Raw genomic sequence first — 17,038 nt, forward strand, 5'->3', positions numbered from 1 at the left:
CTGAAACTCTGTGGACAGACCTCAGGAGAGAAAGTTATTTACTGAACACATTTTTGTCTTAGATTACCATCAACAAAATGATGAGAAACTAAAAGGCAATCAAGTAATAAAGTCAATCTTAAAGCTACACTGATCAATAGTTTTGATTAAGCTGAATGAAATGATCATGTTATGGGGACATTGGGCCTCATGCAAGAACATTTTCGTCTTCTTATTCTAAATTTCTCTCACTCTTTTCATATGAACGTCTCGTTCGAACATGCCACGTTAGATTCAACAAACGCTCTTAATTTAGGAAAAAGTGTGTAAACGACCTGCGTAAATGATGAATGCCATCCGTGCGTATTTAAGTGAACGTGCACGAGGATAGTAGATTTCTAAAAGGAAAATCTGTCATTTTTAGCAGTGTCAGCAGTGGAATTATGGGACCTGCTGAAGCAAAGAAATGGGAAGTTATTACGAGTGCTAAAATAAAGAAGAAAAGGTTTGATATGAAAATGGCTTAAAAATGTGCTCGATGACTGCAACTAAAGTCGTGCAATCAGTTGTTGCCTCATCATGATGGCACTTTGATGGGGTGGTCCATGAGGGGGGTCTTCTGGCACCACACCTTCTGGTCTGCCTGGGCTGGTTCAGGAAGTAGGAGACCCTCGTTCATGGCAATATTGTGCAAATCTGGCATGCCTTCTCTGGGCTATAGAGCAGTTTGCCCCCCCCGCTGTATGGAGACACCTGGCCTTTAGCTCAGTGCGCTCCACCACAGCACGGGTGCTTTGATGCGTATATGTGTGCAGTCTATTGCTGCGGTTATGTTTGTCAGTCCAGCCAAGGCATGAAAGTCCCTCTTAATCTGTACTTGTTGGACAGCGGTGTATGGGAATCTGATGTACCATGGGTGATAAACTGATGAGAGCTTTGATGACCAAGGGGAGCGCACGGCTCACAGAGGACTGGGACACCCCCGATCTGGACGTGTGGTGGAATTGGGTTTGATCGGCGTGCTTTTCTCTGGAGTTGTGGCTCTAGCAAGCTGCATATTTTCAGCAGCACAGTCCTTGGCAATCTAAATCGCGATGTCAGCCATTCGTCTGTCTCCACATGGGTGTCTACACGCTCTCTTCCAAGAGCCTGACGCGCTAAGGCATCCAAAAGTAACAAGTTAGCCGCTGGTTATACTTCCCATTGACCTTTTTATATACAGAGTCAGATTAACCTTCAATTAGTGCATAATTTAAGTCAAACAGAATAATGTCAGCATCATTATGGGGTACAATGTATATATTTATTTATGTTTGCTTCAAAGTAATTAAATATACAATCCATTAGTCAAGCAAACTTGATTAGAATAACAGCGGACTATTTTAGGAAACTCCTACGACAGGTCTGGATCACTCGTAAATTCTGTTCGTACCTGAAAGAAAACGTAAAATACGAAAAGATTGGTGAATGTGCAAATTCTCTTAAATCACACGTACGCACGACTTAAAAACAACTGTTACTGTAACTGAATGCAGGTTAACTGGCTATCCCAGTGGATGGATCAGCTTAAGACTTGTGTCGCGGCCTTCTAAGTTTCCAAACTACATTTTCTAAGAAAGGCCGTGGGTGGCAACAGGTGGTTTGATTCTGGCACGCACTTCCGACTTTATTGTTTAAAAAATATATGTAGTTTATTTCCAACAAAAAATATAAACAAAACAATAACTAAAAATCTCTTACAACTTAGATGAAAACGAAAGTTAACTCTGATTCTACAAGCTCAAAAAGTGGTAAAAAAAAATCATTTTACCAAAACCTCCCAATTCCCCCAAAATTTGACAAACAAAAAGCTCCTCCAACACGCCCCCCGGTGTGTTCTTAATCTCTTTAATTAATGGGAGGGTCTAAAAGTTACCAAAATAATATAAACAATTTCAGATGTAAAATTGAATTACAGATTTTGATTCCAAACTAACTAAAGTATATTCTAACTGCCCAAAGAAAACTACATTGATAGAACTTCTGATTTACAAACATAAATGGCCACAACAACAGTTTGCTATAGTCCTGGGGGTCTGTGGAAGCCCTGAGGGGCCAGTCAGAGTAAAATAAATGCTCAGTTCTTTTTATCAGTACAAAGTAGTTCAAATGGAAATTGTACATATACTATTCCAAATTTGTGGATTGTTCAGGACAAAGTTGCTGAGTTCACTTAATTTCCTCTAGATCTATTTTTCACCATTATAAAAAATGCACCAAAAACTAAATTCCATACACCTACAATGCATGGGTGAAAGTTCAGAAGTCAGAAGTCCAAATATGTCCGAACAAAAAGATATTTAAAGAATTATGAGGCTGTTGCCTTATTTTTCAGCAACAGTGCCATTACTACAGCTTTATTCGCTTTATTCATGATTGGTGTGTGTTAAACCTGATTCCATGCTTTGCTCATTTTCACAAGCAGAATTGTTACACAAACGCTCCACATTCCATGTTTGATTCATAGGCTACTTTATTCAGTTTTCAATGAAAGGGTAAAGATGGGTACACCTTTGCCAAAAATACATATTTTTCACTCCCCAGGGGCGGACTGGGGAGAAAAAGTGGCCTCGAAAACCATCGGTAAATTAACTCGTTTTGTCGAGAAAACGATCAGAAAAAAGTTTATACGTACCACGTCTGCTCTGGGCTTCCATAAATAAAGTTGAAAGAGAGCAGACATTTTACATTGCTTTCAGCATCAATGCATTAGATGATTCAAAGGGTTGTAAGTGAGTTGATTTCCTGAAAATGAAGGCAATGAGCTCCACTGGGGTACAATTCAAATGTCAAGCGACAAAGGAAGCCTTTCCTGACATTAGAAACTGGGACAACTGAAGTAAAATAGGTAACTAAGCTACAGAAGCAGGGCCGTAACCAGGATTTTTCAAATACCGAGGTCAAATATTGCGATAAATCTTATTTGACAAAAAAAACATCCTAAGATGGTGACTTTTTAGAATACAGTTTGGAAAGGTGAATAAACAGGTAAATCACAAGCCCATCAAGGAGGTGAATATGTAGGTGAACAAGTTTATTATAACAATTTGTGATCACAAAAGTAGAGTATTTGAGTCAGTGAGTGAGTGAGTGAGTCAGTGAGTCCATCTACCCTGTAGAATGTTCCTTTTCTCCTCATCTGTGTAGGATTTTTTGTATTTATAGCTTGCGATCATGGAAAAACTTGTACTTGGACGTTCTTCATCTTCACCTGTCATTTCCCTATCTTTATCTCCTGATTCTGTTTTTTCTTCCTCTCCTGACTCAGTTCTTCTCCTTTCTTCCTCTCCTGACTCAGTTCTTCTCCTTTCTTCCTCTACTGACTCAGTTCTTCTCCTTTCTTCCTCTACTGACTCAGTTCTTCTCCTTTCTTCCTCTCCTGACTCAGTTCTTCTCCTTTCTTCCTCTCCCGACTCAGTTCTTCTCCTTTCTTCCTCTACTGACTCAGTTCTTCTCCTTTCTTCCTCCGTGTGCATCATCAATTGTTTTAAGTAAAAGAAAAATATAAGTTTCTATAAGTTTGCTTTACATGTAGGAAGCCATATAGCACTGAACAAAACTGTAGCTAGTGAGGCTGAATGACCACTAGCTACAGTTGGCACAAAACTGTCAAGCCCTGATTAAAAAAAAAAGTTAGCTTTTTTTTATGGAAAATCGAATTGAGAGAGAGATCTGTGTGCAGTGTGTTTGTGCCGACTGGAAAACGAAATCCTAACCAAGTGGCTTTGTGACTGTTGCTTGAAATCCTGAGGACAATGATCTAGCATCCTCCTATTCCTAGCCGCGCTTTGAACGCATATGAACATTATGAACTGTCACTCATTCTCACTGGCGATTGGCGAAATGAACTCACCTCCTTCTCTCTTTCTTTTCCCCTGGCCAGTTGGCTTTCCAAAGCTGAGTTTAGTTTGTTTAGTAGATTTCTTCATCTTGCTTCCATTTCCTAGCTGACTTTCGCGTCGAAGCTGCGTGATATGATAAACATGTTTCCAATGTCGGGTGGCGTATTTCCGCTCAGTTTTAAAATATAATGTGATAAAATATAATGTGATAATAAAGGGATTCTGTGGACTTTATTTTCAGAAAAACAAATGAGAATGCATGCTGATCTTTCCACCAATCAAAGTCAGAACGATTTTCATCATATATTAATTTGACATTTCTCTGAATAAAAAAAAAAAAAAAAAAACACCGGGGAAAATACCGAGGTCATGACCTGTGTGTCCTCAATGCTGGTTACGGCACTGTACAGAAGTTGATGTTGTAGCAGGTGTTGTGAAAATCCTCTTTTCTTTGAGCTCATGCATTTGTTCTTATTTTACATTGTCTTTTTTTTTTTCTTTTTGTGTAGCACTGCAACTATATCACATGCAAAGTTGAAGACTTTTTTTTTTACCAAAGACACAATCAGCAGTAAATTTACTGTTACAAACATTGAATCATCACACGATATATATAACTCATTTGAATATCTTTCCTCACAAAATTCACCACAAGTTCATGTGCAACAAGGGCAGCTACAAAACAATTGTATTCACACCTTGAAGGTGCTGAGTTAGATTTTGTCGACCAAAGAAGGATTTGTGCAGGCCCGATATAATCTTTTTTTTTTTTGCCGACACGTACAAGTCAGCTGACTTACCACAGTGTGTCCTTAAAACTAAGCATCATACTTCTGACATTTTTTTTCTTTTCTTTTCTATTTGTAATTAATAATCTTTGTATTGAGTATAATTTATATAAATATGATATTCTATGTATATATATATATATTCACATGTTCAAAGTATTATGTGCTGCACTGAAATCTTATTTTACAGCTTTCTTTCATCTTTCCATTGACACATAGGCCTCGTGCTGTATTTTAATAAAGTTCCACCACTTATTACATGTTAGAAGAGTTTAATCCTGATATTTTAATTTTTAATTTGCCCTGATGTCCCTGTGTTTAAACGTACAACCAGCCTGTGTAGTCTGCCTCTCCAGACACCTATAAATGCTGACCCACTGGGCTAATTTAATAACAGTCTTTTGTATGTTACCACGGAGACAGAACAGGTATTTACACCCACAACCTTGTCAATATGCCAATGGTATTATGGGATTCAGAATTCATCTGAATAGGTAAAGGGGTTTCCACAGGAAACAGACAGACTATCCTATGGCAAATGAGAGAATTACCGAGGTGTGCACTATCGACACCCTTCACAAACACAAATCCACTCCAGAAATAACACTTTGTCTCATTTGGTCTTCTGTTAGGAGCCAGATTAACATGAGACAAGTCTTCTCACTCTGTGATGGCTGTTCAAACAGCATATGCTTCATTTCAATCAATGACTTCCCAATCTAAGTCAGCCTTTCCCATGTGAAGAGACAGCAAATAAGAGGAAAGAAAGGAAGAATGCAACTCTCTTGTCAAACTTTCATTTAAAACCCTTGTGTATTTTTTAAGTAGTTTCATTATTAAGACAAGGTGGGGAGAGGGGAAAAGGGTGTGTGTGTTGTTTTATTATTAGCAGGGGAGGAGGGGGGAGAATGAAGAGCAGAAATCGTCCAAAGACTTTTAATTGGATTGCTAAAGTGCTTTCTCGATTGAGTTCTGTATTCTTGATAATATAACAGCCTACACGTTTATGTTGTGTTGCACTAACAGACACAGAGGCACACACACACACACACACACACACACAAGGAGTCACATTTAAATTGAACCCAAGGGGTCAGGGGAAGTGAGTGAAGATGAGATTTGATGAGGTGAACGCTGGACACTTCAGCAAAAATTCAATTTAGACGCTCCTAGATTGACTGGTTAATTTCTAACAGCTTACCTTTAATAGCTTTCTTTACTGTCGCCTTAATTAAATTCTCACATTAATGCTTTAGCTGGGGCTCAGCAGTCTTCAGGACCTGTTAACACACATTTCCCGGGTGGTCAAAACACACATACACATACCTATAAGAGGTGATGGGAGTGTCGAAATCAAAAACACAAAATAATGTCCATCCGTTTGTAACACACACACACACACACACACACACACACACACACACACACACACACACACACACACAGACCAAGTTTCTTACTTATATTTGGCTTTTCTTCCCCCAATTTCATAGTAAACAGGGAGAAATCGTGCTTTATATATATAAATGTGTTTCCAGACAATAAGGAAAGGATGGTATGAAAATATTTACTCCATTCTGTCCATCTTCACACACAATTACATTTACTTTCAAATTATTCTTTACTTTCATATTCTTTCAAAATATCTCGCACAAACTGTGAATAGAAAGTTGTGTTCATAAACAAGTCAAATACACTATTTAGCATCTAGAAAACAAGTGCATTATGTTAACCTTACACAAAAGCTATTACTGACTTGAGGTTGTGATTATTCATAGCTGATTAAAGTCATAATTAGTTTGCCAGTCAGCAGCCACTAAAATCCTTCCTCTACAGTGGCAGTCGGTCAGGTTAGCCACTTAGTTTCATATTTCCACGAGGCAGAGGTAGAAAAATGAATAATACAAACTTATACACATTCTGCACTGCAAGTACAAATTGTTGCTCAAGTCACTGTATACACTGTCTGGCCAAAAGGAAAGTCCCGACTGGATTTAACTAAGCAGATAGGTAAGTATCACCCTAGTGCATACCAGGCCTACCAGCTAGTCATCCATCCATCCATCCATCCATCCATCCATCTTCTATACCTGCTTAATCCAATTTTACGCAACAAACCCTGGGTGGCGCCATTACCTTCCACAAATGCACTTCATTTCCGCCGGAAGTAGTTTGCGCAGCGTTTGCCAATGTAAACAGATGATGCTAGCTTTGACAGCCCACTCGCAGATCGTATAGCTAATAATGTCCTTATAATAGGAACAGAGTTTAAATACGTTAACTGGAGATGGAGTTACTATCCCCCACCTGAATTCGGTGCAGGACTGGGAGGATAACGTGACGACGTGGCCCAACATAACATACATAACTGAGCACCTAGAAATAGAAGTACCCTACGACCAAGGCTTTGTTCAGGAGCATATCACAAGGCTGCGTACATTTTACTTTTCCCACATGCTCCCGAAAATCGTTGATGATTTTGTTGAGGGAAGGTTACAGTTCTGCAGTAAATATCTCAGCATTTTAAAACCAAAATAAACCGCCCTATGTAGGTGCCAACAGATGTCTGTTGTTTACATAATGTAATATAATGTTGAATAAATTGTTGTACAAAATTGAAATTAAAGGTTGATGTAATTTCATTTCATTATTGCACTGAACTACGATCATCTTCCTTAGAGTGTTACAATTTCTTTTAACACAGTTCATTCATAGTAAACTCGTACTTTACATTAATAACACTGGATTAATTAATTGTTTTGAGGAAATGAAACAAATGGCTTCAACTAGAAAGATCATGTATTTAATCCCAACAGGTATTAAAAAGTGAAATACAAAACGACCCCACACAATTACATCACTATAATAATAATTTACAATATTAACTGTTAAACATATACTATGCACACAGGGACACAAGGCAAGATTCTAAACCATCCATCCATCCATTATCTGCCGCTTCTCCGGGGGTCGGGTCGCGGGGGCAGCAGCTTGAGCAGAGAAACCCAGACGCCCCTGTCCCCGGCCACTTCCTCCAGCTCTTCTAAACCTCATGAGGCATTCTGATCAGTGGACTTTTCAGGTTAACTAGGCCAGCACAGATGGTCAAGATGTTGTCCAGTTTACGTGCCATGATGGGAACGGTCTGGGATAAAATCTTATAGATCTTCAGTCTCTGGATTGCTCTTTCCACATGTATGCGGACATTTGTCAAAGCACTCTCTATCTAACCACTCGTTCAAGTGCTTTCTTGAGTTTGTACAGCCCACTACCGCACATGTCGTTCCCGAACCACTTTTCCTCTTAAGGTTTTCCATCCTTTTTCTCACTGCGTCGATATCGGCGATATCTAGCAAAACAAACCGGAGCCCGCCAGAACGGAAGTGGAAAGCATCGACGGGAGGAGTTTAGGAAGTAGAGCGGAAACGGGTCAAAAACTTGTCTATCCCAGCCGTCATTGGGCGAGAGGCGGGTTACACCTTGGACAGGTTGTCAGTCCATCACAGGGCCACACAGAGACAAACCAGACACTGAAGCATCCACACTCACTCCTAGGGACAATTTAGAGTCAGCAATTAACCGAAGGTGCATGTTGTTTTTGGACGGTGGGAGGAAGCCGGAGTAACTCCACACAGAAAGGCTCCAGCCGGGAATAGAACCTTGAACCCTCTTGCTGCGAGGCGATAGTGGCCCTCGTCATGTAAAAGTAAAATAACAAACAAACATACAACAAAGGTGACGGATCATGGTAAGGAAACCACGGTCTCCTCAGGAAACTGCAGAATTTGGTAAAACTATGTGGTGATCCCTCATGTGTCATGTTTTCAGATGAGAGGAATTAGAGAGACCATGGAGAGAAACAGCCAGTTCTCTTCAACATGCATGAGAGAACTAGGATCACCGGGAGCTGTGGTCATCGTGGATCATAGTGTAAAATGAATGAAGAGGCCTGTCTCCATGATGGTCATTTGATGTAGTTTCTTTAGCCCTGCTTTCTTCTTCTGTTCAGGACACGTTGCACACTAAGCCAAACAAAAAGCCAGGTTTCCAGTTATTCGGGATTCACCTTGTTTCTGTGACCTTACTATTCTTGTTGACAGGCTTTTTTTTTTTTATTTGTGTTCAGTGTTAAGAAAACATTCATCTGAAAATAATAAAGAACCGGGACGACAATTAGAGAAAAAGCAGCTCACGACCAAAGACAAAACTAGATTTTGAAAGACCCTCAGGAAACCTGCAGAATTACGGATCAAGACTTCTTTCAATGACAATGGAAAGGCCTGGCTCCTTGGAAGCAACATCTAAAGAAATGAGGGATGACTCACTTTTTCAGCAGTCATCTGGACAAAATCAACACCAGGAGCTGCATTGAAGGAGGTATGTTGAGATAAAATATGATTTCAGGAGATGCAACATGAGCTTTTCCTATAAAACTCAACATTTTGATCTTTATCATTAAAACAGAAGGATTTCCAAATTAGTAAAGTTATCGCAGTTAAAAAAATTCAAATCTAATCAGAACTGTACAAGACTGGCCACTGTGGCACCTTGCCAAACGATGTTTGAAGCCAGGCTCAGCTTTTTGCACGGTCGTTGGATTGGCTCTATTCTAATAAATGAACAGGCTTTTTCTTGTCAAGTCGACACATTGTATGAGGAAAACTTTGTGCAAGCACATTACATTAGTGGAGAAACTTTTACAAAAGAGAGAAGCCTCCGGCTGAACCAGATTTAAAAAAGATGGCCATTTCTTTGGACTAGGGATTTAGCCAAATCATTTGTAGCATTATGTTCCTTGAAATCATATTAAACATGTCAACAGATACATTTAAGCTTCATCAGCTTTCAGTAGAAGGTATTTCAGTATCAATCCAAACCTCGTTTCAAACACACTACCTAAAAATCTAGTTGATATTGTAAATTTGGCACACAAGAGTGACACTTTGCGTACTCCCAGCAAACCACTTAACCTGAAAATCTGTGTATAAACACGTATGTGTGTAAGAAACTGTGTCTTTAACATGTTGATTAGTGTCTTTGGCCTCCACACACAGACACAGCAAGACTGTGGCAGGGAGGAGTAGGTACAGACTGACAGAAAACCTTTAGCACCAATGCCGTGGGGATTTAAAAGGTTAAACCGAATAAGGCCTGATTCACACAGTGGAACACGAGGGAAGTGTGCTCTTGTGTGAGTGACAAACTGTTTATATCTACAGAGGGCATGGAGAACAAAAGAGGCTTGAAGGTAATGCAAACCTTTACTGAAATATTTCAATGTGACCATGTGGCGGGGGGGCGGGGGGGGTGTAAGCATAAAGAGCTGTATTAAGGCGTTGAGTGAATGTCTCCTCTAATTACACATATTCATTCTTTCTGCCTCATTTTTCATAATAATATGAAGTATGCTGCTTGGAAGCTGAATACTGTAGCAATGAAAAAAATCACAATCTGAAATTTTGTCTGATTGCTCCATTAGCTCTGTTAAAGGTGTAATTACCGAAACTCCTAATCTTTCATCATCTTTTAATTGCCATATCATGTAGTCATTATAGCAGCTCCTGAAGGAAGGAAGTTAAACTTTCTTCTTTAGTGTATAAGGGTAATTATTTTGGCCCTGAATACTTGGGTGAGTGCAGATGTTTTTTTAGATGTGATGATACACATCTCCTGCACCTTCATTCTATTAACTCGCTCTTTTATTTTTACACCATCATTATCTCAGAGGAACATTTGGCCAATAATCTCCAAGTAAATTATTCATTTATGTTAACATATCTGTGTGCATTTATCTGTTAGAAAACCTTTATTTTCACATGGATGTTGTTTAGGTTGGTCTGAAAGCGTTTATTAGCAGTTGAGACACTACATTGAACTGTTGACAGTTAAAACAAGAAGCACCCACCCTTTTACTGATCTTATGCCGACAGATTGAGGACAGGGTTGATACCTTAGTCTTACCAAGTGAAAGAATTACTTTAAAACATATCCTCGTGCCAGGTTCATTCAAGCAACAGGAACTCTTTGTGATACAGAAGCAGCTGTCAGAACAGTGTGTCCCAAAACCCGAAACAAGTTCATGGAATCCTTTCAATTTATGTGATTATACAGATAGATTTTATTTGGAAGCTTTGGATGCGTTACTTCTCGACAAATCCTTACAACTAAAATGACAAAAATAAATCACGTTTTAGTGTCTTCTAAAATATGCCATCTTAGTGTGTTAATTATCTCGATGAATGAAAATATTCTGTAATCCCCTCAGAGAATGAAAAACTATTCCATAGAAAAATGAACTTCGTCTTAAGAAAGACTTACAGAGATAGAAGGTTTACCGGCTATTTCATCCATCCACCAAATAACATCTGCGCATACCCAAATCAGATGCGAGTTTTAAGCTAGTGAAGCATGTCTCTGATCAAAAAGTACCTCATGAGACCCCAGAACAGCTGGTGCTGTGGTGGTGACTGTAAGTGTCAACAGTACAGCTCTTTTCTAATTTGTTTACTATAAATATGACAGAATAACATAGCATTTTTACTGTTTATTGATTGAGGTATTTTATTTCTCATGTCAACAGTGACTTTGTCAATGTATAATGAACTAAAATGTGTCCCTGTATTTGATGCTTTTAAAGACTTTAGAGTTAAGACTTAACATTGTCTTTCTTAGGAGCTAATAGTCATTTTAGAATAGGGATAAGAAGATCAGTGATGATATCATTGTTCATACCTTGTTCATACAAAATAGAGCACAAAAATGCATTGAATGAAATAGAAAATATTATAATCTTAACCCATAAGAACCCGGACCCATTTCTACTTAAATGAAAATTAAGGGGGTCATAACACAGACTAAATAGACCACATAGAACACATTTCTGAATTTTATTTTCAAAATACCACCCCCCACTGTCAGAGATCTGTAATGTGACATGATATGTCACATTGGGCGTTGAGAACCTGGATAATTTGTCCATCAAGGAAAATTATGGGGGACATAAAACAAACTAAACAGACTATATAGAACACATTTCTGACATTTCTCTCAAAATAACACTCCCTTGTGTCAAAGATGTGTCAATGGGTGCTAAATGGTTTGAATCTTTCCTTTAGCAACCAAAAACAAGCGATTTAAATTTAGCTAGCTCTGTCCGTAGTGGTAACCTGGCACACAGACATCTTGGAAATGTTATTATGGGAAGACTATATCACATGACCTGTCACATGACCCACCAGGATGTTAAGTATGGGTCACTCTGGCAATTCATGAGTTGAAATCAAGGATAAAGTTTTTCATGGAATTTTCCAGATCATTTAAAGGGAGTGTGCCACCTGTGTCACGGTGGGTTCTCATGGGTTAATATATGATTGAATCAACTGGTTCCTGATTTCTGTTTGATTTCAAACACTGAATTTAACATATATTCTTAAAATTACAATTCAAAAAGCACATCAATAAAATCTTTCATATTGAGAATGATGCTCAATTATAATACTGTCAAAGCTTGTTTGCTGTGCTTGTCCCTATGTGCCTCAGCCCCATCCTGGGTTAAAACAGATATATAATCTCTCCAGCCAGTTTTAGGTCTGCCCTAGGGTCTCCTCCCACTTGGACATGCTCAAAAGATCTCCAAGGAGAGGTGACCAAGAAGCATCCTAATCACAGGCCTGAATCACCTCAGCTTACTCCTTTCAATGTGGACGAACAGCAGCTCTACCCAGAGCTCTCTCTGATGTACAAGCTCCTGACGGCTGAGCCCCTCTGAAGGAAACCTGTTTCAACCACTTGTATCTTGTAACCACTTATTCTTTTAGTCGGTACACAAATAGTGTGATCATAGCTGGGACTGGATCATAGATGGACCAATAAACCTGCGCCTTTCAGCTCAGCCTTCTTCACCACAGCTGACCAGTAGAGTACCACCATTAATGCCAAAGCATTGCTGGACAAAGCCCCAGTCTGTCTGTCCACCTATCATCACTTGTGAACAAGATCCTAGGATACTTAAACTCTTCCGCTTGAGAACTTAATTTGTGAGATTCCAGAGATAACTAACACATTATTAAAATGGCTAAACAGTTATAAAGGAATATCCAGAAGAAATCAAAGAGATTCCAGATTCACTGCCATCATGTCTTAATATATACACTATATTGCCAAAAGTATTGGCTCATCTGCCTTTACACACATATGAACTTCAGTAACATCCCATTCTTAATCCATAGGATTTAATATGACATCAGCCCACCCTTTGCAGCTATAACAGCTTCAACTCTTCTGGGCAAGCTTTCCACAAGGTTTAGGAGTGTTTAAGGGAGTTTTTGACCATTCTTCCAGAAGCTCATCTGTGAGGTCAGACACTGATGTTGGACAGAAGGCCTGGCTCACAGTCTCCGCTCTGATTCATCCCAAAGGTGTTCTATCGGGTTGAGGTCAGGACTCTGTGCAGGCCGGTCAGGTTCTTCCACACCAAACTGGCTCATCCATGTCTTTATGGACCTTGCTTTGTGCACTGGTGCGCAGTCATGTTGGAACAGGAAGGGGCCGTCCCCAAACTGTTTCCACAAAGTTGGGAGCATGAAATGGTCCAAAATCTCTTGGTATGCTGAAGCATTCAGAGTTCCTTTCACTGGAACTAAGGGGCCAAGCCCAGCTCCTGAACAACAACCCCACACCATAATCCCCCCTCCACCAAACTTTACACTTGGCACAATGCAGTCAGACAAACACCGTTCCCCTGGCAACCGCCAAACCCAGACTCCTCCATCAGGTTGCCAGATGGAGAGGTGTGATTGGTCCCTCCAGAGAAGGCGTCTCCACTGCTCTAGAGTCCAGTGGTGGCGTGCTTTACACCGCTGCATCCGACGCTTTGCATTGCACTTGGTGACGTATGGCTTGGATGCAGTTGCCATGGAAACCCATTCCATGAAGCTCTCTACGCACTGTTCCTGAGCTAATCTGAAGGCCACATGAAGGTTGGAGGTCTGTAGCGACTGACTCTGCAGAAAGTTGGCGACCTCTGAGCACTGTGCACCTCAGCATCCTCTGACCCACTCTGTCATTTTACCTGGCCCACCACTTCCTGGCTGAGCTGCTGTCGTTCCCAATCACTTCCACTGTGTTATAACACCACTGACAGCTGACAGTGGAATATTTAGCAGAGAGGAATTTCACCACTGGACTTGTTGCACAGGTGGCATCCTATCATGGTACCATGCTGGAACTCACTGAGCTCCTGAGAGCGAAACATTCTTTCACAGATGTTTGTAGAAGCAGTCTGCATGCTGAGGTGCTGGAATTTATACACCTGTGGCCATGGAAGTGCCAGGAACACCTGAATTTAATTATTTGAATGGGTGAGTGAATACTTTTGTCAATATAGTGTATGTCCATCCCATGACCGGCTGATTTGACATTAAATAGACATGAACTTGACTCATAACTCAGTAAGATATCATGCTTTTTCAGTCCAGATGAGACAGAGGTTTGAGAAGAAGATTGCTTACAATGTGTTATACTTCCACTTAATTTAACAGTCATCACACCATTTCAATGTTAATTGATTTTTGTAGAACAAAATATCAAAATATGATTGATTAAACAAGCTCAACAGTAGTAGCATACAGTGTGGGATTGTCATAACTTATCTGTTCTTTGAACTAAAAAAAAGGTTTGTCATTGCCACTGATGATTATTAAAATAATAGTAATGATAACAATAACAACTCGACACTTGGCACTTGGCACCAGGATGTAAAAGAGATTGAGTGCAATTTAAATCAAAATTTGTCTAAATTACCTTAAATATAATTAGCATTTCTCCTTTGAACGTAATATGTATTCGAATCAACCAAAAACATATTTTATGATAGTTTTTAATTGGAAATGGTCAAAGATCCAATTGCATACTATGGATTTACATTTAAACTATTTTACTCATTTAAAAATATTTATCTAAACTTGTTTCTGAAGCTGATTTTCTAAACATGCAGGTGTATGAGTTATCCTCTTTACCCTGATTATCTTCAGGTATTTCATGTTGGATGATGTAACAGAGTTTAAAGTATGCTTTCACTGAACTTCCACATATTCCTTTCCATCATGGTGATTATTTTTTGTGAAGTTTAATTATGGTCATTTTAAACTAGGCTACTATAATCCTATAGTAGTTTTGGCAGCCATTTTAAAAAATGGCCACCAGGGAGACATTATGCTAATTTCCTGATAGTACAATTGCTAATAGCCCCAATAATTAGCACGTGTTCGTCAAATTTTTATTCATGAATGATTTGCAAGTATGTGTGCCAAATTCCCCTTATAAAATAAGGTACATTATTGTGTGAACTGCTGCAAAATGGAGGGAAATAACGTTTTTTTTGGCTTGTTTGGATAATCATAAAATATTTGGATATTTTCTCTTTTAAGATAACACATTTTTAAGAAACATGACAAAGGAGTCTCATAGATTATTTACAATTTACTTTATATTGAGTGGAGCTGAAAACTTTCGGGGTAAAACTTAGTGGAATGAAGTGATTAATAGAAAATTGATGTGTTCTACACAAATGTGTTCTATGCCACAACATTGAATTATCGTAGAAGTATCATCACCACAACCAAAACTGCCTTTTTTTTGTTTGTTTGTTCTCTTGGTCCCTGCAGTCTCAGTACCACCACCATATTAGCATTACATGAAACTTGCAAAAAGACTGTCCCACGATCATCTTGTCCTAATATGTATACAGTCTGACAGCTTCTTTTATAGAACACCTGGTGACTCACTGACCTCACTGACAACACTGTACTGAAAACAAGGACCCACACGAAAAGACACACAGCATACACAATTAAAGATGTTGAAGATTTGCTGTATCTGTAGCTGAATTAGGAGGAAAGAAAACATGAACTGAAACTCATTATTTTGCTAAATCTTTAGATGACTTGATTAGCTGATACGATTTTCTCCCTTTGATTGTGTGTTCTTTTCGTATTATCTTTTCTGCCATACACCATACGTCAACACAGGTTCTGATAAGGTCACAATACCAAATGAAAGAGTGTGTTTAAAAAGAAATGAATAAATGTCAATCAAAGGAAAATTGTCTCTTTTGGTCCAACTATTTTCCATACCCACTCAATTCTCGCTAATGTGTATACCAGCTAGCATTGGATGAGGGGTATCAGAGACAGTCAGTGGGGTTACATGGCACTGTAAAAATCGGATTAAGGGCTAAATTACAATAAGAGTGAACTGTTCAGGCCCCAGCAGGTGAACTGTTCAGTCCACAGTAGGTGAACTGTTCAGGCCCCAACAGCTGAACTGTTCAGGCCCCAACAGCTGAACTGTTCAGGCCACAGCAGGTGAACTGTTCAGTCCACAGTAGGTGAACTGTTCAGGCCACAGCAGGTGAACTGTTCAGGCCACAGCAGGTGAACTGTTCAGGCCCCAGCAGGTGAACTGTTCAGTCCACAGTAGGTGAACTGTTCAGGCCACAGCAGGTGAACTGTTCAGGCCACAGCAGGTGAACTGTTCAGGCTCCAGCAGGTGAACTGTTCAGGCCACAGCAGATAAACTGTTCAGTCCACAGTAGGTGAACTGTTCAGGCCACAGCAGGTGAACTGTTCAGGCCACAGCAGATAAACTGTTCAGGCCACAGCAGGTGAACTGTTCAGGCTCCAGCAGGTGAACTGTTCAGGCCACAGCAGATAAACTGTTCAGTCCACAGTAGGTGAACTGTTCAGGCCACAGCAGGTGAACTGTTCAGGCCACAGCAGATAAACTGTTCAGGCCACAGCAGGTGAACTGTTCAGGCTCCAGCAGGTGAACTGTTCAGGCCACAGCAGGTGAACTGTTCAGGCCCCAGCAGGTGAACTGTTCAGTCCACAGTAGGTGAACTGTTCAGGCCCCAGCAGCTGAACTGTTCAGTCCACAGCAGGTGAACTGTTCAGGCCACAGCAGGTGAACTTTTCAGGCCCCAGCAGGTGAACTGTTCAGTCCACAGTAGGTGAACTGTTCAGGCCACAGCAGGTGAACTGTTCAGGCCACAGTAGGTGAACTGTTCAGGCCCCAGCGGGTGAACTGTTCAGTCCACAGTAGGTGAACTGTTCAGGCCCCAGCGGGTGAACTGTTCAGGCCCCAGCAGGTGAACTGTTCAGTCCACAGTAGGTGAACTGTTCAGGCCCCAGCAGGAGAACTGTTCAGGCCCCAACAGCTGAACTGTTCAGGCCCCAGCAGGTGAACTGTTCAGGCCACAGCAGGTGAACTGTTCAGGCCACAGCGGGTGAACTGTTCAGGCCCCAGCGGGTGAACTGTTCAGGCCCCAGCAGGTGAACTGTTCAGTCCACAGCAGGTGAACTGTTCAGGCTACAGCAGCTGAACTGTTCAGGC

The 17,038-nt window shown here is 40.2% G+C and overlaps 1 long non-coding RNA gene across 1 annotated transcript in view; it reads right to left on the reverse strand.

Moving 5' to 3' along the window:
• The window catches only part of LOC142379101 (uncharacterized), a 312,744-nt gene that overhangs the window by 159,207 nt on the left and 136,499 nt on the right, over positions 1–17,038 (reverse strand). The gene's annotated exons all lie outside the window — the stretch shown is intronic.

This window comes from Odontesthes bonariensis, chromosome 4, assembly GCF_027942865.1.
Source record: "Odontesthes bonariensis isolate fOdoBon6 chromosome 4, fOdoBon6.hap1, whole genome shotgun sequence".
NCBI lineage: Eukaryota > Metazoa > Chordata > Actinopteri > Atheriniformes > Atherinopsidae > Odontesthes > Odontesthes bonariensis.